The 22,529-nt window shown below is 44.5% G+C and overlaps 1 protein-coding gene across 2 annotated transcripts in view; it reads left to right on the top strand.

Moving 5' to 3' along the window:
* Positions 1-785: 785 nt before the first annotated feature.
* ELMO1 (engulfment and cell motility 1) overlaps positions 786-22,529 on the top strand; it is a 520,286-nt gene continuing 498,542 nt past the window's right edge. The window contains exon 1 of one of the 2 annotated variants that reach the window (XM_046670304.1): positions 786-1,036. The gene's annotated coding sequence lies outside the window, so the exon portion shown is untranslated. Of the gene's footprint in view, positions 1,228-22,529 lie in introns of both variants that reach the window. The other variant, XM_046670303.1, reaches the window with a different exon arrangement.

Raw genomic sequence — 22,529 nt, 5'->3', positions numbered from 1 at the left:
CAGGGTTAAAATTGAAATCTCCTTTAGTGGGGACTGGAACTTAAAGAGGAGCTTTGCCTGCCATCTTAGGTGCTAAAGCTTCCCTGCCCTCAGCTTACCTCCTTTGCAGGTCTGAGGGAAATGCACAGCAACTGCCTTTGCCTTTTCTGGGAGAGCCAATGTAGATATTTCTGAATTTGGAGAGCACAGGTGTTTCCCCTGCAACCTTCCAATAACTGTCATTTCCCTCTTGGCAGCTACGCTGGGAGGAACGTGTTTGATTTCTGCTTTGAAAATGACTGAAGTAGGTTGCATGAATTAAGTAATGCACCCTAAATACCAAGTTGCCGGTAGAACATCTTGATTTATGCAAAGTTATGCCAAATTAGGGAGTCCTTGGCTTAACTGATTAGAAATAAATCTTGTGGTCGGTAAATGCATAGGTGACTGGGAGGGGGAGCAAACATTCTGTTGTTATTTTTGCCACGCTGTCCAAAGGTAGAGGCACAGTGTCAAAACAAACACATCAGCCTCCTAAAGTAGCCCTGAAACAGCCCACGGAAGTTTCCCCTCAAAATTCCAAACCAGTTGCCAAAAATGAAAGCACAGGAAAAGATGCCTCGCGCTCTCGGCCTCCCGGAGGTGGCGCTGTGAGGGTGACAGAGTTAATTAGTGCCTGTAAAATGCTCATGTGAGCCCATCTGAGAGGTCAAGCTCTGCACACATATTATTTATAGCAGATTTGAGGCGTGCACGGTGTTTGACATTTTCTTCTTTTTACGTAGGGGGACTTCAAAAAGTCGTGGGTATTCCCCCAGGCAAAGTGCAGTGGGCAGGCGCCAGGGCGCGGGCGGGAGGCGAAAGCGCCAACCACGCGCGTCCGGGCGCAGGTGCCGGGGGCGGCGGCGGCCACTCCGCAGCGTCCGCTCGGGAGGAGAGTTCGCGGCTGATCTCGGGATGCCTTGCAGATGCAAAATGTGTCTCTGGCCAGCAGGAGGAAGGAAGAGGAAGTGAGAGCAGCGGCAGCCGGCGGCGCAGCAGCCGGCCGACCCGGAGTGTAAGTGCGTGTGCTCGGGCAAGCGAGAGCGGGCGAGGATGGGCACAGGATAGAGGCAGAGACATCCACACCGCCGCGACCCCGAGGTGGGCGACAGAGCCTCCGGCCCCACTTCAATGGTCTCAGGTCGTCAGAGCTCTGATCGCAGGGAACCCTCGCCGCCGCCGCCGCTGTCCTGCGACCCCGGGCAGGTTCGTAAAGTTTCCTGGGCTGGCGCCGCGCCCCGACTCGCTGACCTCAGCGCGGCCGGGGAGGAAGCTCGGGTTGGGGCAAGGAGGAGGCGTCCTGCTCTGGGGGACGCTGGGCGCCGCGGAGACACTTTTGTTTCCTCCCTGGGGGCGCCGCGACTCGGGCGGGGGTGGCCGCGGCGATCTGCGGGGTGAAGGCTGCGGGCGCGCTGGGGCGCTCCGCAGTTGGGGAAGTCTGGGCAGAGGGGGGCGGCTGGAGTGGGAGTGGAAGCTGAGGGAGGGGGCGCCGGGGATGGAGCGCCGGGCCCAGGGCCCGGCCAGTCGCCGAGACGTTTCGGCCAGGGCCGGCTGGAGGGGGCTGCTGAAGGGCTGCGCTGCCAGCGCCGGGGGACTGGAGACAGAGGGAATGTGGGCTTGGGGGCTTGCAGACCCGAGAGGCCGCGCTGGAGAAGGCACTGGCGGCTCAGACTCCCGGCTTTTCTCTGGCACTGGCAGATGGGAGGGAATACCCCGGCGAGCACGCTCTTGGGAGGGGGCGGTGATGGGCTAGAGGGATGGAGGGCCGGGAGGGACGGAAGGGGAAGGTTGGGGCAGCTGGGAGTCCCGGGGGCAACTGTTAGTAACTACCCGCCTCCCGGGGACACTCTAGGGTCCCCGCTGGGACCGCGAAGGACGGAGGGGGGCTTCGATGGGAGATCCTGGCACCGAGGAGGGGGGCGCACTGGGCACGCCTTCAGAGAAGGCAGGCAGCGGAGCTCTGGGGGCCCTGGAATCCGAGCGGAGAGGGGCGGCCGAGATCGATAGAGTTGCTTTGAGGAAGAGGAAATACAGAACTCAGCTGGCCCGGGGGTGCGCGCGTGTGTTTGGGGTTGGGAAGTCCGCGTTGTGTCGCGGGCGCGCGCGAGGGCGGCGAGCGTGTGAGCGTGTGTGTGTGTGTATGTATGTAGGTATGTATGTGTGATCGCAAGGATCTCCGGAGCTGGGGACTCCCTGCCGAGTGACCCTCTCCTGTCTGGGGCCAGTTTGAAGTTGGCAGCTCAGGGCAGGCAAGGATTGTTGGCAGCCAGACCTGTGTTGACCTGAAGTCGCAGGACTTGGCCCCCCGTAGTGACTCGGCCCTGGGGGGCCTCTGTACAGCTCCTGTGACTCACCAAGCCTATTTTGTGATGCCCTGTGCCCCAGACCATGGGCCTGCTAACACCGCTGGCCATGATTGATGCAGACCTAATTCGTTATATTTAAGATTTCAGAGAACCTTAGACGAGGGTTTCGGCCTCCGGAGGCAGAGGCTGTGAGCTTCTCATTTGGCTCTGCCAGGGACTTGCGGGTGGGGCGGGTGGAGCAGTGGAAGAATTTCTGAGATTTTGTCGGTCTATAAAATAAGAGGAACTGATCACCTGTACCTATATATCAACTCTTTGAGGGTAACTTTGGGAACTAGGTGGATCTAACCCCACTCAGGTTCACTTCTACTTTGAAAACTCTGGCAGCAGCTATTATTATTATTAGTTTTATTATTATTATCCTCTGGTTATGGTCTTTCGTATTGTCTCACCACCATACCTATTTCCCAAGGTCGTTTCCAGGATTGTTGTCCCCCGGTTTACAGAACTGGGGACTATAGATCAGAAGACCAGATCTCCTGCTGTCACACAGCAAACTATTTTTTTATAGCTGACCTTCTGAACCTCTGCTCTTTACTGTGGTACATTTCCTCTCTCTTGAGAGCTGTGGTTAAATGTGCATGTTGCCTCCTTTTCTTACACTTACTACTCAGTTGTTGTTGTTGTTGTTGTTTTTTTTAATTAGATGGACTGGTTATCTTCCTGGGAAATTGTGAGGGAATGACCTGGAATGTTGGAACTCTGCAGGGGAGATGGTCAGGAGGGAAGGGAGCTGGGGAGGAAGCTTGGTAGGTGTCAGGGAGTGGCAGGCTGGGAGGCAGGCCCAGAGCCGCATCTGGTGGAACTCAGGACCTGGAGCAGTCACTGGAATATAGAACTTGTGGTCCTATTGATGGCCATATCTACGCCTGCCCCTCACCACCCTTCCCTTGTCTCATCTCTCTGCCCTTTTAACAGCAGCTACTCTGACTACCTTACATCTTTTTTTTCACCATATTGTCTCCCCAGGGCCTTTGCACGTGTTATTCCTTTTGCACAAGGAACTTGACCTCACATGTCCAGGTGGCTTACTCCCTTGCTACCTTTCAGGTCTGCCCAGTTGTCAGCTTATGGGGGCCTTCCTTGACTACCTCATATAAAATAGCAACTGGCCTCTTAAGTTACTCCCTTTCCCACCTTAGCATTAATTACCCCCTGGCATTATATATTCATTTGATTATTCTCTGTCTCCTCCATCAGAATGGAAGTTCCGTGAGGTCAGGGACCTTGTCTTGTTTATAGGTCTAGACCCTAGACTGATTCTCAGCGTTAGCAAGTGTTCAATAAATACTTGTTGACTGACTGAATAAGAGATGTGTATTATGGGAGAGGCTCACCAGGAAAATATATCAAGAAAATGTTGCAGCGTCAACAGCAGTTAAGAACCCCAGGTAACTGGCTTTTGCTTTTTCTCCTCTGTTTTCTCCCCCAATCCCAGCTGCTCATCTTGCAGACCCCTTTCTTCCTTGAGTAGACTCCTTCCTTAGAATTTCAGCCTGAAGAAAGGAACAGAGGTGATTCCTCTGGAGAGTGTAGAACCAGTACACTTTCTTAATTACTCGTAACTACTCCAGATCTGGTGTTTGCTGCATCATTCTCCTTGGAGAAAGTCTTTTTGAAGCATGTGTTGCTCTAGCCGAAGAAATGTTCCCCTAGGAAGAGGGGCATTGATGTGAGTGGAGTGAAGTCAGAGACATTCACATATCCTACTCCACTCTCCCAGCAGATGGAAGTGAAGGCAGAGGAGGAGAGGAGGTAAGGGAGGCAGGAGAGGGAGGCAGAAAGAAGCTGGGTGGCAGATGCAGGGGAGAAGAGAGATGAGAAATGCCTAGGAGAAGAAAAATGAAAGAGAGAAAACAGTGAGGAGTTCCTACAGTGCTGCTCAACCATAAGCATTTATTAAATTACTGTATTGAGATAGGACAACACTTGAGTGTTTTAAAGTAATTTACACCCTTTGGGTGTTTGGTGGGAATGGGTGGGGAGAGGTGAAGGGAGGCAGTGCTTTGAAGCCCTTGCAAAGAGGATGTGGCTGGGGGTGTGCCATTGGGGCTCCACTGCACACACACTCTGCTGACATTATCATCTTTCTTAACTCTGAGGGTTTGGAGGTAATTATTTCTATGGAGGACATTTCCCATCCGGATCTAAGACAGTGGGTGCCCTTAAGGTTTGTAACTGAAGCCTGCAACCACTTTTTAATGCCTGGAACCATCCAGGTGGATAGTTTGGTTTATAAGACATTCATTCTGTTGAATTTGGAAAAGGTGGGGGATTACTAAACCCTCTCTGTATCACAAAGCCTCGAGTGTTCGCTGCTAATTACGAAACTCCACTTCTGCTTCCTTCTAGTCAACTAGTCTAGTGTTTTTGAAGCTTAGGGTTGCAATCCAGGAGTGGATCATATCAGCTTATTGGGTCCAGACCAGAAGTTTAAAACATGAAATACAAGAGAGTACAATGAAAATGAAGTGTTTTATGAAACAGACACTGAATCTTAATGTCAAATGTCTTGCTTAATGTGGGTCATGATACAAAAAGTCTATTTTGATCATTGTGGAGGCCCTGGGAATCCACATTTTTAATCAGTTTATGAGATTCTGATGAAAGTGGTTCACAGGTACATGCTTTGAGAAATAATTAGCACCCTCTCCCTTACAAAATGCTATTGGTTTAATCTCCTGTAAGAGATGCTATTTCCAAATGTTGAATTGGATGCAGTAAAAGCATCAGCCATTGACTTAACTTTGAAAATGCTACCGTTTGTAGAACTTGGTGGTGTGCTTGGCCCTGGTGCTGCCATCTTGGTGAAACTGGAAATCCAAGTGGCCTGTTTTGCACGTTAGTGATATGAAGAATCAGTAGCTTCGTCTGTAATAACTCTTTAACTGTGCTTAGAATAAAGATGACTGAATATACTCTTTTCTGGCCAAGTCTTAGTTTAGAGCTTTTGAGTTCTTTAAGCTTCCGAGATCTTTGGAACTTTGCTCCACTTTTCCTTTCATATTTTACCGCTAGTATTTTATGGCTAGTATTCCCCATATGCATGATTTTAATTACTTTCAGATGTTTGCAAAGATAGTAGTAATCTCTTCTGGTGGCAGTCGCACTGCTGTGATACATAATTAGATTAAGCATTTTAGCTGACCTGGGCTTGGGACTGGCCAAGCAAAGAAGAGGAGGGTTGACAGCTTCAGCACAGTCCAAACCATAAGGATTGTGAAGGCCAACCATCCAGGGGACAGAGTGTGGCTCCCGTGAAATGAATGTGGCCCATAAAAACCTTTGAGTATGCCTAGCACTGCATTTTTAGGTACAGCAATGCCAGCCTGCATGCACAATGCACACATTAGTTGCAGTTTTCATTTCCCTGGATAATTTAGCTTGTCTGAGTGTCAACCATTGGAACTTATTTATAATAGCCAGAACGGAAGCCTGCAAAACACTGTTATGATCCATGAATAAGTTAATTTGTGACTTAGTATTATGTTTTCTAAACTTTCATAGAATAAGTGCAGGTACGTTTTGAGCAGAGTTTTGTCACTGGCCCAAGGTGGGGTGAATAGCAAAGTATCTGATAGGAATTGTGTGGGAGAAGGAATGCTAGCTCATCAAACAGAATTAACCACAGCGGCAACCTGGCATAGTGCTGAGTAGAGAAATTAGTCACATGTATAAATAGAAGGAGATGATGATTCTCAGTCAATGTGCTAGGCCCCCACAGACACTAATTTCCAGAATCTGAGCAAGATTATTATTGGAACCTCAATTTTGGGAATTGAGGCTACAGTTTTGGCTATTTTAGTTCTAACAGTTAATGCAAGGAAGAAAACTTTCCTCTAGTAGAAAACACTGGAAAATGCACTGCTTGCTGGCCTCCAGGATTGCTATGTATTAGGTAGGTTGTACTTGCTGGATCAAAAGCAGTGGTTTGAAGGCAGCATGATCAGGTAAGCCCCCATTGAGAGTGGCCCCAGTGGCCTTAGAGTTACGGGATCCTTGCAGGAGCAGCTGACGCTTCCTCCTGGAACACTGTTTTGGAAGTGGTGGGGAATAGCCAGTATAGTATTGTTATCACATTTTATTGATGTGTCTTGGAGGAATGAAATGTAACAGGGGTATTTGGAGAGCGGACCTGAGCCTACACCCAACTTTTCTGACTCCTTTTTCCCCTGCTGTTTCTTTCCCATGCATCACTATGCCTGTGGTAACTTCCCGCTCTTGTTGGTTCTCCTGGGCTAGCCTGGTCTGAAGCCAAGACCCCCACATCGAGCTATGCTGCAGCTTATGCAGGGGGCTCTTCACTCCTGTATGCTGGTAGAAATGCCCTGGGTTCTGATGAATGTGCCCTAGGTTGCCATGGCCCCCAGGGATGTGTCTGCCACCACTGAGACCAAGTCTTTCAGAGTTGGTGCCTCCTTTTGGATATCTCATTCCAAAGCTGACCTTCTTAGCCTTGAGAATCAGTAGATTCTTCTCTGAGGGACAACGTGCCAATCACCCAAGCTCATAATATTGAAGCATATGCAATTCATTAATCAAAAATGAGAATAATGCTTGCCAAGAAGAGTAGACACATATTCTTTAGCCAGCAGCTTTTCTCTGTGGATGCGTCACGATGAAAGCAAAAACATCGGACCACTTGGTGGTGGGGGGGGTACCATTTGGGGGTAAGGAGTACATTTAACAGAATATTTTTCAGCTAGTCATAACATTTGCTACCTCTTCTGCCCCATAGATTAATACCAACTAAGGGAACCAGAGATTGGAATCTTTAACCAGAATGATTTCTCCCTTGGGTGCTGCTAAGGAGACTGAGTCTGTGTTTTTCTACCTAAAGCTATTGCTCATTTTATCTTGATCCTTTATTTCAGGCACTTTTGACCTCAGCACTATTGATATTTGGGGCTTGGTAATTCTTTGTTGTGGGGCCTTCCTGTACATTGTAGGGTGTTGACCAGCTTCTCTGGTCTCTACCCACTAGATGCTAGTGGCGACACCCAGTTGGGATAACCAAAAATGTCTACAGACGTTGCCAATTGTCCCCTTAGGAGCAACCCCTCCTCCCCAGGGGACTCTCTGGCTGGAGAAGTCTGTTTCTGGTGATTTCATGTCTCGGTTTCCTCACAAAGTCTTGCATTCTGGCCACTGGTTACTGCATTAACTATAACCTCTATAGAATGGGAATAAGATAAATGAAATGAGAAAGGAGGGTAACAGAGCTCAGTTCTGTTCATGCGGAGGCCTCCGGCACAAGACTAAGGAAATGTCTGCATAGAAATGAGTTAACAGGATGGAATGCCTCCTCCTTTGCTTGTAAAATGCACCTTGGCTACTTGGATAGTAATAGATATTGACATTCTTTAGTGTGACCAGGACGTTGTAGGCAGGCAGGGGAGAAGCTTTAAGGTCCTGCTACAGGTGAAGTCTTTTCCCGCTCTGTTAGATTTCTGTCCTAATCTTGCCACATTTATTTTCTTATGTAATTCTCTGTCAACTTTTTATTTACCTTTGCTGTTTGGCTGCTGATGCAGCGCCAAGCAGCATCTGGTGGCTTAACCATGTAGAAGGACTGCCGGCTTGTATACTAGCTATGTCTCCCCAAGGCAGCAGCCCTTTTATAAGTCACAGCCCGGCAGCAACCCTCCACCCTTCCTTCCGCCCTTTGTGCCTTTTTTTTTAAGTTTGAAATTGCATTGAGAGAGCCAGCGTTTCATGCTGTGGGCTTCTGTGGCTGAATGATACTGGATGAGCAATATTTTCCAGGCTGCTACACACAATTACCCTTAATTTCAAAGTGTAATGCATTTCAAAATAATTTTTTTTCTGTTTTCAGTCTCTTTAACTCAAATGCAGAGCCACAGCTGGCTTTGCCCTTGGCCTTTAGAAGGCATGTGGCTTGGGAGGTAGCGCTAGTGGAGGGGCCTTGGTTAGATTGAGTATTTTTGACTGAGTGGAGAGTGAATTCCAATAACACTCAGTACGGCTGGTTTTACTTGGCTCCTGCCCACCCCTCACCCCTGCTCCGCCCCACCATTTTCATAGCATTTTTATAGTGGACCCCGTGTCCTGGTTTTTCCACTTGTGGGCCACTCTGTGGGAAGTGACTGAGTACTCAAAAATTTAGGTTTGGGGAATGGGACTGATTCTTTCATACACTAAGTAGTACATATGTGTTGTGTATGTATGTGTGTATGAGAGAGAAAGACACACACACACACACACACACACCCATGCAGCTCTCCTGATAATGAAGTGCAGAAACTATTATATCTGCTGCTAAATTCTATTTTCCCAGTGCTTGTCACTTTTATAGCAAGTCAGCACGAATCACATTAAATCAAAACTTTTTATCAAGGAATGAGTATGTTTCCATCATCTTTAGACTTACTCTACTGCCAGGAAGTGACTTCGACTCATCAGAATTATTTTCTCAATTACTGCCCATTCCTCAACTGAGAGTTTTGAGAAAGATTTGCCTGGATTTATATGAAAGAAGCGTAATAAAGCTTTATTTATTAATTGTAGTGTATTTTTAATAAGAAATATGTGGCTTACACTTAAAGTGCAGATAAATATTTTCAAATTGAAATATTGCTGGGGCTTACAGCACCCATCATAATATTTCATTCATTCATTCATTTATTCATTCATTCGACAGCCATTTTGACTGCATTTTGTGTCCCGTAGTCAAGGCACTTGCTGGACGTAATAAGACCCACTACATATGAGTAGTATGAGAAAGGGGGTTGTTTGGGAGATAGACCCATGAATGGATAGTCATAATGGAATGTGATGAATATATGTTTAGACTGTTTGTGGATCACAGAGGAAGGAGTTCACAAATGAAGTGACTTTGGAAAGATCTAGAAAGCTGAGTATTGAAAAAAAGAACATACTGTGCCCAGGGAATACAGCCATCTGGGTAGTGGGGAGAAAGTCTGGAAGAGACCCTGTGTCAACTCTTCGGGAGCAGGGCATTTGAATTGAGCAGAAAGGAAATGCAAAGAATTTTAGGCAAGGAAAAGATGCAATTGGAATTCCATGAGAAATGTAATTCCCAAGGCAACATGGAGGAGGTTAGATGGTACAGCAGGAGGGAAGTGCCAAAGAACGTTGGAAGTTGTCAGCTTCTCAATTCTACACCTGCCCAAAGAAACACACCATCAAAGCAGTGTGCTTGTTATGTAAATGCAGCTTGAAAACAGGTCTCTCTGCCACCACTTTCCAGTCTGAGTAGTTGTCCAATCTTCCTCCTTTATGGAGAGAACTTCTGGAGACTCGCCCCCCTCCCCCAGCCCCGCCACCACCACCACCCCAATTGGATGAAAACCAGAGGAAAAGGCTATTGAGATTGATGAAAAAATTAAAAGATTAGGTGACTGATTGGATTTGGGAAAAGGGACAGAGTAAGAGTTTTTGAGGTTTAAACCTAAATAAATACATACTTGTTGGCTGAGGATTAAGTATCTTTTTGATTCTATGGGCTGGTTGACTTGGTGTAAGTAAATTATCTTTCTCAGCCTCAGTTGTCACATCTTCAAATGGAGGTAATACAAGTTCCTCCTTCTTGGAGTTGCTGGGGTAATTAAACGTAATAATGATTGTAAATTAGGGTACCCCAAAAGCATTGGGTTGGATTTGTTCTTCTTATTATTAATTCAGTAGTTCCTATTCAGATTTTTTAATTCAAAAATCCTGCTAAAACATTTAAAGACATACATTTATTATTTCATCTTCTTTAAGTAGCCTAGGGAATTCCTCCTAAAATCTTGACTATGCTGTTAGTTGTGTTTATGTATTTTTTCTTCAAGAATATGAGAGAGGTGAACTGCTGAAATATAGGTCAGGGAAAATTACAATCGATTGTGAATTAAAAGAACTGACATAATGAACCGTGTTAGCAACTTGGCGTCCTCGAATAAAAGCATGTGCAAATAGATCTCTATCCCTCATTTGTTTAGAACTGACCTGGGATTTTGCTGTTTAATTTTATGATTATTTTACTTTGGGTAGAGAGAATGGAGGTTGCTAACTGGGGCTCTGTCCCTTTCCTTTACTCCAGCTTTCTGAGGGCTCTTTGACTTGTCCAGAGTGGACAGGATCCCAGTGAGAAAACCCCCAGTTAGTGGAGTCCTAGTGGAGGAGTAATTGGTAGGAATTTAATTCAGTTGAACTGAGTTTCCTATGCTTTATGTGGCCTGTTAAGGGAGCTCAATGGTTCCAATAACTCTTTGTAAACATCCCTTTTTGAATCATTTGGAACCTTCCAGTAAGTAGGGGACTACTGAAATGTCCTTTGGCAGGTGGGTGGTAGTAAGTGTTAAGTTTTCTTCTTTCATCTGAGCCTATAAAACAGATTAGAAAATACTCTGGAGATAAAAATAGAAAAATAAAAGTAGATGACTATAGTCCTGACGATGGTATAGCTCTGTTGTGCCAGCATAATTAATTGTACCAACTCTCACTTTCAGAAGTGTCTCAGGTTGGACAATTCACTTAATGGTCACTTAAGTAGATGCCACCTGTTTCCATTTTTACTCATTCTCTCTGGCTATTGCCATTTGCTTGGGTGCCTTTTCTACTTTATGTTCCTTCAGGAAGGCAGCAAATAGCAGACAGGCTCACCAGCTCATTAAGCAGTAGCTCATGCACCTGTCACTTGGTAATGGCTTTCATGAAGTGGGTTGAAAAAGAATAAACCTCAATATAGACACTAGACTGCCGTGGAGTATGGGTATGCGAGAGAAATGTGACAAATGCAAGCTACTTCTCCAAACTTGTGCTTTGAAAGCAGTATAGTGTCCCCGCCCCACATTACTACAGTCATGAAAGTCACTTATTGAATCATTCTATGCAAATCTTATTTGATACCTGGCAAATTACACACGACCTTCAGTGTAAACTGAAATTTCCAGTCACTTTCTCTTCTCCCAAGTAGGGTGATAAGTATGGACCATTCAGCTGCTAGATTGTCAGTTGCGTAGCAATGCCTCTTTACTATATATCAAGATTGGTGTGTAACTTTAAATAGGAACCAATGTTAAACAAATGTTTAAAGACCCATAAAAAGATTTATATAGTGAAATACAGATTTACATTAAATCACTAGAGGATTATATCCGTACCGAAATATATACCAGTTTAACAATGAGTCAAACATATTGATTTATCTTGTACCCATTTTACAGATGAGGAAATTTATGTGTCAGAGAGGCTGGCTGTCCAACATCACATAGATCTAAACTGAATGCTCATTTCTGCAGCACACCAAATGCCACACCTTTCTGCTGCCAAGTCTCCATCGATTTGTCAAATACAATTTTGCCTCAGTTGAACCCGTTACCTTGGAATGTTGTGTTGAGCGGTCATGCTACTTGGTGAAGGACGGGGAACAATTTGCTGTGAGAGCCTTGCTTCAGGAGCATGTACGAGAGCACAGTCAGGGCAGCAAACCATTCATTACCTGAGCCAGGGCTGGCTGCCAGCAAGATGGCAGAGAGAAGAGGGCAATAATGGTGGATTCATTTATATCCCGGGAGACATCATTCCACTCTAGTAGATGTTGTGTTGTAATTATTGCTGACTTGTTTAGGGCCATTTTCAAGTATGCTACTAAGAATTCTAGCATATGAAAGTGCCATGAAACAGTCTGAGAATCAGCGCCTGGAGCTGAGAATGATAAGACACATGAGGGTGTACAAAAATATAAGAAATCACCATGAAAAGTCCCGGGTCCGTTTTTACTTCAGCATATATCTTTCAGACAATGAACAGGCTTTAGGGTAATTTTTCATAACCAGATCAATGCAAGGCCCAGAGAAATGGCATAATAGCAGTTTTAATGTGGAATTTCACTCTTCTTTCAAAATCCAGGCATTGCATTATAAAAAGTTGGGCTCATCTGTTTGAAATGATAGGTGCGAAAGAAGGGGTCTCGTATCATCTGCAGGGGAGGAGACAATACATAGGACTTTAGTCTTCAGGGTGCTGGAGAGACATCGAAGCCTTTAACTTTTAGGAGAAGGATCAGAGTGTATTTTAAATTCTTTCTTTTTTTTTTTTTTGAGGAAGGTTAGCCCTGAGCTATCTGCTGCCAATCCTCCTCTTTTCACTGAGGAAGACTGGTCCTGAGCTAACATCTGTGCTCATCTTCCTTTACTTTATACATGTGGGATGCCTGCCACAGCATGGCGTGCCAAGCAGTGCCATGTCCACACCTGGGATCTGAACCCGCAAACTCCGGGCCACTGAAGCAGAACGTGTGCACTTAACTGCTGCACCACTGGGCCGGCCCCTGTATTTTAAATTCTTGATGGCTACTGTGGGCCTAAATTTTCCTCCAGTGTTTGCTTTGAAATACTCTTTAATTCATTTGTTCATCCACAAATATTTATTAAGCACCTGCTGTGTGCCATGGGTGTGCTGGGTGATACATAAACAAAGGTGAGTCTCTTTCCTAGAGTTTCATGGGCCGCTTAGACTCTAGTGAAGGAAATGTACATTGATCAAAGGATCACACAAATAAATGTGACCTTTATACTGTGCCAAGGGATGTAGGGGAGGGTACTGATGCTGAGAGGGCCTACTGCAGGGATTAATGTAGACCAGGAGGTCTGGGAAGCGGGAGGATGGATTTTACTGGGGAAAGAGGAGTCCTTCCAGATGAGTAGCATGTGTGAAGGTCGTGTGAAGGGTGGACCTGGATGCTGAAGGAACTGAAGAGGAGAGTGCCGTGGGCAGGGAGCACTCCATGCCTGGATTCGCCTTGGGAGGAGGGCTCATGGGATCACAGATCTAGGTCTTTATCAAAAAAGCAGTGGGAAGTCCCTGAGGTGTCGCACCCAGGGGAGGGATGTGATCAGCTTTATGCTTTGCAAAGGTCTTCCTGGCTTCATTGTGTAAATTTTACATCATTTAAAATTGGTCACAATGTGACCGCACTATTACTACTTTTAGAATCTAACAATTTCTAAAAGAATCAATTTAGCCACTAGTGTCTCCTTCAAATTTTAAACAGCAATTTAACTGAGTGATTTAGCATGGATATTACAACCACTTAAGAATGATAAAGTACCGAGTTCTGCGGTTCTCAGACTTCAAAATGCCTAAGAATCGCTGGGGACCCAGAAACTGCATTTTAAGAAGTCCCTCAGGTGATGCTGATGCAAGTGGTCCTGACTCCGCTTTGAGAAGCATCGTCCTAGAGAGTGCTCAGGAGTGAAAAAAGAATTATAAACCTCCAGGTAAAACGTTATCAGGCAGCCAATAGAGGATGGAAGCTCTTTATTGCCTGGCTATCTCGATACTGGAGGGATTTTTCTTCTAGTGCACCTGAAATGGATTCTAAATCCTTTGAGTTTCCTCTAATTTATTTTCTAAACCTTTCACATGCAGCTCTTTTCTCCGATCTGTGGCTTGCTCCCTCTGTCTCTGATATTTTACTCTTCATTTTGTCTCCATTTAATAAGAATCTTTTTATATAAGCCCAGAATGAGGTGGTGAGTCAGGGAGGGGGTGGGGAAGCTGCTCAGTGGATTCTGCTTACTTTGCCTCTGGAGCAGGAGACTGAGCCGCTGTCCAGGGGAGAGACGAGTCCATAGTGACCACAATAGGGAATTGTTTTCAGAGTCCTAAACGGCTAGCCATTCCAGGAGGATTAGTTTGGGTGTCATCTCCTTTAGCTCTCCCATTCTCTGATGCCCTCTTATAGTTCTGCTCAGAAACTGACTGTGAAGGAGAGGGTGGGCTCATGACTGTTCCCCAGTGGGTATATAGCCCAGAATTCCTGCTCAGGTGAAATCAGGTTGAAATCAACATTCAGGGCAAACAGAAAGCAGAAAAAAAGTCACAGAAAAGGCATCAGGCAATTTGGTGGGTGGAGAGAAGAGAGAGTGAAGTGCCCTGGAGCCATGTCTCCCTCTGGTCAACATGACACAACTCAGTGGTCGCCTCCTCTGGGAACCTTCTTTCATTTCCTGGTGTTCCCTTCCTGGACACATCTGTGTCCTCTATGCTGGCATTTATTGTGCTGATGTACGCTCTGTTTCATGACATTTTTCCCTGAGTAGACGGGAGGTCCCGAAGGCACATGTTCCCAGTGCTGAGCCCATAATAGATACTCAGCAAATATTTGCAGAAAGAAGCACTATTGTTCATGTACATGAGCATTGCATCCTTCCACAGTCCTTTTGGAAGAGCCTGTTAAAGTGGCTTCTTCATCCCTGAGTAAGGGCTCCAGTGACGCGCGTTTCAGAGATGCCTGGCATGTAACTCTCACTGTACTCAGTTTTGCTGAAGACCAGTCCTGTGTGGGGCCACTGTGATTGAGTTGCGGACCAAAAGGGTTGTCAGATTTGGGGAGGCAAATGGCCACTGGCTTTGTGATGCCCTAATCCTGTAGTGGCAATGATTACTGCTTTACTGTCATTCCACAGTACCCAATCTACCATGGATGTAATGAACGTTCCAGAGGAGGAAACCAACATTTTGTCATTGTATTACTGTCTGCAGAATTATTTATTCCTTGTGTGTCTACTTATAATTCTCTTCTAGTCACCAAAAAGTCTATAGGGCATAGATCTTAGAAGACCGTAACTTGGAAGAATGTAGAAAACATTTCTTGGCTTAAACCTTGAAATTTCTATCCCCTTTCTGCCTTCATCCACAGTTCAGCCAGCATTGAATCTGGAGAATATGTTTCTCTCTTCCTTCCTCCTCAGTGCCTGTGGCCAACCCGGCATTTGTGACACACACTGGGGGTTGGGATCCTTACCACATATGTGGTTACCTGCATTTCATTTTTTACATTCTGAGAGTACCATGGCCTTGATAATTTATGTTTCTAGGCTGTAATTGCACATTATTTTTCTAGCAGCTATCAAGGGTTTGAGCTAGCAATTGAAACTTGATAGATGTCATGTCTCTTCCTTGCTGGAGTGATTTATCCTGATGTTCAAGTGCTGAACTAAGCTCCTTATTTTTTAAGACAAACAGCGCACACACAGTAAACCCTAAACTGAGGTGTTCTGAGTTCAATCTGGAAGTGGGGAGCATATTTGGGCCTTTGGAATCCTATTCTCAGACCTTCCACAGCCCCTTTCTCAATCAATAAAATAACTGAACAAGTCCTTGCCTCCCCAGTGTGCAGATTCTGCCAGTTGTTGAGTATGTCTATTCCAATTATGCATTCTGGAGCTGGGGAAATAACCACAGGACAGGTTGGGAGACCCACTGAACCTACCGAGAGATGGATCCGAGCTAAAGCTCCATTGATCACCAGAATTCCATAAGCAGCTACTCTGACTGGTGGGACACCAGTGATGTTTGGGTCTCCTGGAATTAGTGTCAGTTCAGAGCCAGTGTCCAGTAATCCCCCAAAGGTCTGATTCTTTTCTTTTCCCCAATGCGCAGCCCCCCTAGGAAAAGGCTTTAGGTCCCCTTGAGGAAAGGTTGGGAGAAAGATTAACAGTATAAATTTTTGACAATATACCAGTCCTTCCTCAAGGAGACTCAGCCTCCCTTTCATTTAAGGAATTCTGGCTTTATAAACTGGTTCAAGTCTGGGAAATGATGGAGGTGCCATGACTCTGTTTTTATGATTCAGGTTAGACTTTGGGTTACTTGGCCTAGAACTTTTCTGCTTCTACAGCTCGAGTAAGAATTTAGTAAGCTTCCTGTCAATTTCACTTCTAGAAACACCATGATTAACTAGCCAACACCATAGGTCTGTGTGAATCTGACTATTCTGATTTGTGCTTTGAATCTGCTCTCTAGATGGTAACCATACCACACTAGAAAGTGATCAAACGGAGCCCTTGACTGGCTGGAGGCCTGGCCCCGCTTGCTCCCTTAGATGCCACTTCCCTGAGCTGCCTTGGGTGAGCTACAGAGGCAGGATCTCCACAGCTGCCCAGATAGAGGTTGAAATTACTCATCACCTGCTTGCTATGGGCAAATTTATTAGCTCCCATACCTTCCATTTCCTCTTGTATAGATGGAAATGATGCCCACGTGTTGTCATAATAAAATGAAAAATGTTGTTAAGGAACAGAGTTCTTGAGCCCCAGCAGATGTGCAATAGATGTGAAAGATGTATACTTTTTGAACCTCTCCTCCAAAATTGTGTGTTCAAGGCCATCGGTTGGTTGAAGGAATGGAATTAGGAGTCACAAATGGACTCACAGGGCTCAACGTTCCTGACTAGTTTCCTGCACCCTTCAGGTTTGCTAATGACTCTGAAACATCTGCTCAGTTTTAACTTTTGTAGAAAAAAAAATGTCATTTCATTAGAATAGGTTATGTCTACAAAAAATTTCATGGCAATTTCTGTACTTTGCGTTATGACTTAAATTTCAAGTTCACTGTGTTTTCTAGTACCAGAGTTTGATTCCTGGCTCTTATTTTTCTCTCTTTAGAGAAAATAAGGTCTCTGGGACAGATGACCTTCTTAATACTTCTCTGATCCTTTGGGGTGTCCTGATTGTGAGCCCCATTTGTGGACTTGACTCGTTAACTCATTCTTCAAACACACAATGTCAGGGAAATGGTGATCCATGGGGAGTGACTGTTCTCTCCAGGAGAGGAGGAGGCAGCGCTGGGCACACTCGTAATACAGTGTGGCTAATGCTCCCCCACTGTGCAGGTAATACAGTGCAGGCACCAATCAGTGTTGCTATTGGCCAAAGGAAAGATGGTTATAGCTGGCCAGCTCTGCAGGCTCTGGTGGCCCAGGCATGGAATTCGGGATCAAGAGGGCAGGGTCTTAGTCCTGGGGCCGGCACTGACTGTAATCTGTGCCCCTGTCAATGACCTCTGTTTTCTTAGCTATATAATATGGACAGAGGTGGGGCTAGACATGATGGATGGATCCCAAGTGAAAATCCATGGATCACTCAGTTGTTTCAGAATCATCTCGGCAGTTAAAAAAACTTAGAATCTGAGTCTTCAACATCAGTAATTGTGATTCTAGGTAGGTTCTGGAATCTGTATTTATACAAAGACTTCCTCCTCTAGCTAACTGTGATTTGAAGCCCCTTTTGGGAGGCCCTGGATGACATCTAGTTTCCTCTTCTTCCCTATATCTCAGCTCCTCGTCCTTTACAAACTGATGCCCTCTTAAATGTCTGCTTCAGAAAGCCTTCTTCACCTGTGACTGATTGGCCCTCCACAGAGAATTAGTTCATGCCTCTGTGCAAAAAAACAGAAACAAAACTCATCAATTTGTACTTTGTTTACTTTTTGTTTGTTTTTTCTGTCTTTTCTTTTGTTTTACTGTTTACGTTGCTATCGCCCCTGCTGGCTTGGGAGCTCCTGGATGTAATGATGATACCACATTCATCTTTGCATCTTCTGTGCCCTGCCCGCTGCCTGGAGTGTAGAATATGCCAAATGGGATTTTCAAAGATGGCAAGATGGGAGACGGGTGAAACGGAAGATCGGCTCTTCTCTTTGCCTGTTAGCACTTCTAGGAAAGATTTAAGAGATGTTTCAGACAAATTGCTGCAACATATTTGGGATTGCCCATTGAGTTGCTTAATCTGTGCCAGCCCCTTCCTCCCAGATATTTGACTGCTACAGAGGTAACTGTGTTCTATCCATTAGCCTCAAGACCCCCAGGATGGACTTGGCATCACTGAGAGAAATAGGGAGAAGAAGACAAGTGGGAAACTGACAGTTTAAACTCAGGTGTTTTGCAAATACAAGTACTTCCAAAATGTCATTTGACATCTCCCTCTCTATACCTCCTCCCTTCCCCAATTGAAAAAGACAACCAACAGTATGTGTGCCCCAGTCTTCCTGTGGACGGAATCGAGTCACACTGAGAAAAGGAAAGTTGATTTCCTGGTTGCCCTCCCACTCACAGAGTTCTGGGTGGCGCCATCCCACACTATTTGCATCACCGAGCTACACATGCTGCCAAGGCTGCATCTTAAATTTAAACACATTCAGAGGAGGATAAAGAAAGCCTGAGGAAAAATGGTAACATAAGAGGTGCGTAAGCACTGTACATCGTATGTTTTACTTCTGCTTTTGGGTTAAGCACAGAACATTAGTTGAAAAGGAAGAAGCTCATTTTCTGAGCAGCAATTAATTTGTGTACTCCTCTCCTTTCATCTGTTGAGTCTTTGAATTTTTAAGAACATGAAAACTGAAAAACATTTCCTAGGGGTCTTTCCAATGTGACTTCCATTTGTTTTTTTGATCTTTAGGCTACATATTGACTTGAAAAAGAACCAGTGTTATAAAAAGAAATGTCATCACAAGGTTCTAGTTCCTGATTGTCATTCAAGCGACACAGAGCGACAGGCCTCTAAGCACATACACTGTTATTCACTGGTTCTACCCAATCCCCAAGTGGAGTAGACTGTTTCATTTAGTCAAGACGGCTAAGAAGCAACATAACTGGATTCATTAGCCTGAGATCTGAAAGCTCCTCTGAAGAGTTATTTTTGTATTCATACAATTTTAATATTTGGGGACAGGCTGTACCATTTTCCGGGTGCCAAAAGTGATCACTCAATTTTTTAATAGGTACTGTTTTAGCTTCAAAAATATTTTATTTTTTATGGTCTGCTTTGTGTCTTTGACCCAGTTGTCTTTTCTCTGGGATGTGTGTCCTAAAAGGATGAGGTTTGTGATATTAACAATACCTGGAATATTAATTCCTTTCAAATGAAGTCACTGTCCCTGTCCTCTTCCAATACACACCCCCACACACACTCACACACGCCCCTTCCCAAACATGCATCCTTCATTTGATAAAAACCCTTTGCAGTACATACGGGGAAAATGTATTTCTCTCCCCTTTTCAGCAGGAGGCCTGTATATACAGAGGCCTGTAGCACACAGCTGGAGAATCTAAGGCCTCCGAACTGTCAGACCTGGGCACTACTGTCTCTATTACTCCTCTTAGTAGGAATTTCATGCTCATGGTCGATGTGCCATAAAGGAGGGACCACAGGACTTGCAGAAATGAGAAAGCACGCCATTCACAGAAGTGAGCTGTCAGCAACCATCTCCTCTAACTATAATTTGCTACAGCCTGGAAATGAATAAGTGACATCTATTAGAAGGGCTTTAGAATAATTGCAGTTAAAAGCGAAGAAAGATACTATAGACTGCCACTTATACTTGTTTCTGCTCATGAAAGGGCTGAATGTCTAGGGTCCATAAAATGTTTACCAAATAGTATCCTTGGTCATTTTATTTATGAGTAGTCTACAATATTCTTTATGTTTTTTGCCATCGCATAGTGGCTTTGGTTTTGCTGACATCTGAAGGAGAGTGATGTTACATTGGAGTGAGCTATGACACATTTTCAGAGTTGGTCAGTGCCAACCCAGGGTGAGGTGACTGGGGGTCATTTCATCTGAGGTGTCAGAGTCCCCCACCATGTGCTTTTCCTGGGGGGCTAGGGGTTGGGGCAGGTGCTCTTGTTCTTGGCTGGCTGCCATCATCACTGTTCTGTGCTTTTTGTGAATTTTAGTTTTAGAATTTGATAAAGTCTTAGCCCAAAATGTATCAAAAATGTCTCCCCACCTCTTAGCTAATGTAGCACATCCTAGAGATGTCATTTTATTTTGCAAATTGAACTGCAGAACAGTTGTCCATTTTGGCAAACAATTTTGTTCCGAATAAGTACACACATTAATTTGCTCGACAGGGGAAAAGAGTTGAAATATCTGAACTTGAGAGAGAATTCTAAATGCCATTCTTGCTTTGGAAAGTCAGAGTCAACTTCATGCCTTTTGTCATCTCCGATTGCTAGCTTTTAAATGATTTGAATCTAGTTTCTAAAAACGACCCTTTGATGGTCTGAACCACGTTACTTCCTTAGGAGCACTGGGTTTACAAATGGTACACACAAATTAGTGTTTACAAATGGTAGTTGGTGAATTTTCAGGAGCGGAGATATAGAATCTTTTATTGAAAGGATCTTGGACATCCTGAGTTAACATTTCCCAGTGTATAGTGTTGAAGATGAATTAGATATTAATGCTGGCTTTTAAAATATATTTAAATAATTGTTTATTCATTTTAATGTATAATCAAAAAAGTATAATAAGCACATCAAACCTAGGATTTCACAGGTTTTCTCGCTCAGGATGAGACTAAGGTGAAATAATCTCAAGAGAAATATTGAGTATAATAGGGCAAGAAGATGGTCTTGGAGGAACTAGAGTTTGGGAAACGCTGATGTAATCAAAGCCTGTGCTTTGCCTGTGGTGAGGCCAGACAGGGACCAACTTGCCAAAGTCTGCTGGTGGCGACCTTGACACTGGTATCCAAACAAAGCACTTTACATTTGTGAATAATGACATGGACAGCTCACCATTATCCAGTGTCTACTGCGTGTGAGGCAAACTGATTATGTATGTCAACTCGTTTGATTCTCACTACAGTCCTTTAACTACCATTAATATTCTTATTTTATAGATAAGAAAACTCAAAGTTTAGAGAGGGTGAGTCACTTCCCCAAGTGCCTAGAGCCAGAAAGAGGCAGAGCTGAACAGAAGGATGGACCGCACATCAGCTGATCTTAGGTCAATGAGAATAGTCAACATCAAAGAAGACCTTGAAGAAGCGATCCTTTTGTTAGGAGATTTAAAGGCCTGAGGAGCAAATACTTATTGAGGGCTTCAAAAGTGTGCTGAACTGCTAGGCACCAGGGACCCAGAGACTTGCCTGGAGACTTTTGAATCAAGGGTTTTGTAGCCTTCTTGGATTGGGAGGCTCTCATAGGACTTTCCTGGGGAGATTCTCTTTTATGTATTAGCGTGTTAAACGCTGGGAAGCCTTCAGTCAGAAATCTGTTTTCTTCTATAATGTTGATGGTTTTCAAACACAGTTAACCACAGGTTCCCTTTTTTTCCAATGAAACCTAGTACATTTTTCAGAACTATGGAGTTCCTGTTTAGGGCCCAAGCTAATCCTTTTAACTCATTTTACACATGAGAAATCTGAGGTCCATGATGACTTGGTCAAGGCTGAAACTAGTTGGCAGAGTTTGTGTCATTCATTTATTCATTCAACAGGTGTATACCGTGCTCCCCATGGCCCAGGCATTCTAGGTACTTGGGGGTATAACAGTGAACAAATGCACAAAACAGAGATGTAAGAAGACATATCAGTAATTTTAGATAACAGTAAATTTATGAAAATTGGAAATCCTTACTTTTTCTGAATCTTCTCAAGATAGAAGGCATACCTTTTTCATTGTTGTTTTCCCAATTTCTAGCACAGGGCAGGAATGCACATTTAATAATTATTTGTTGAATAAATGAATGAGTTGTTGCTGATTTGGGGTCCTTCTTATTCTATAACAAAACAGTTAATTAAAAAAAAATAATTACTGTTAGTTTTGGTGTGTTCTACTCTTTGGGAAGTTAAAAACAAAATGTTCCAGGAGGTCCCAGATTGACGTAGGTGTATTGGTCACCCCAGCTAAGAAGCCCAGTTCCAAACAGCGTTGACCTTAGACAGTCATTAGAAGACAGATTATTTATGAAAGAAGTTATGTTTGAAAATCATCTCTATAGGTTTCTCAGCATTGCTAAATTGTTTCATTGGCTAGAATTTTCAGATCACATCTGTTTTTATTCCTGGGCTTTTGGCCATGTTGTTAAAGTGCCAGAATCTCTAAGGCTTCACCCAAATTGCTACAATCGACAGATTCCTGAGGAGTCTATAGTTTGTTCAGATACAACAGAGGTGGGACATAGAATCTTATCAGATGGCCAGTCCTTCGCAGCTTGAATTAGGGGAAACTACTTGTGGGTACTGGGCAATCTATCCACCTGGCTACTTTCTGAACTCCTGATTACACTGTGGCCTTCGAAATCTCTGCTCACAAATACTGAAAAGGACTAATGGAAGGATGCAGAGTTTTCTTTGCTTTATATGTTTCAAGCATACAAAAAATGGCTGAGGTTAGTGCAGTACAGGGGGGTCTATGAGTCCACTGGACTAGAGGTTCTGAGCTGCCTAGGTGGTCAACGCTAATAGGAGAGATCAAGAAGGTCAACAAAGCAAATGACTTTTCCGCTTGCATATCTCCTTCTCTAAGGAATTCGTGACTGAGGAAGACCATTCTGCTGTGGAGGAAATGACAATCTGACCCTGGCATGCTCATGGCTCTTT

The sequence above is a fragment of the Equus quagga genome, chromosome 8, assembly GCF_021613505.1.
Source record: "Equus quagga isolate Etosha38 chromosome 8, UCLA_HA_Equagga_1.0, whole genome shotgun sequence".
Taxonomy (NCBI): Eukaryota; Metazoa; Chordata; class Mammalia; order Perissodactyla; family Equidae; genus Equus; species Equus quagga.
Note: the sequence above shows the minus strand (reverse complement) of the source record. Positions and strands in the feature narration are given on the sequence as shown.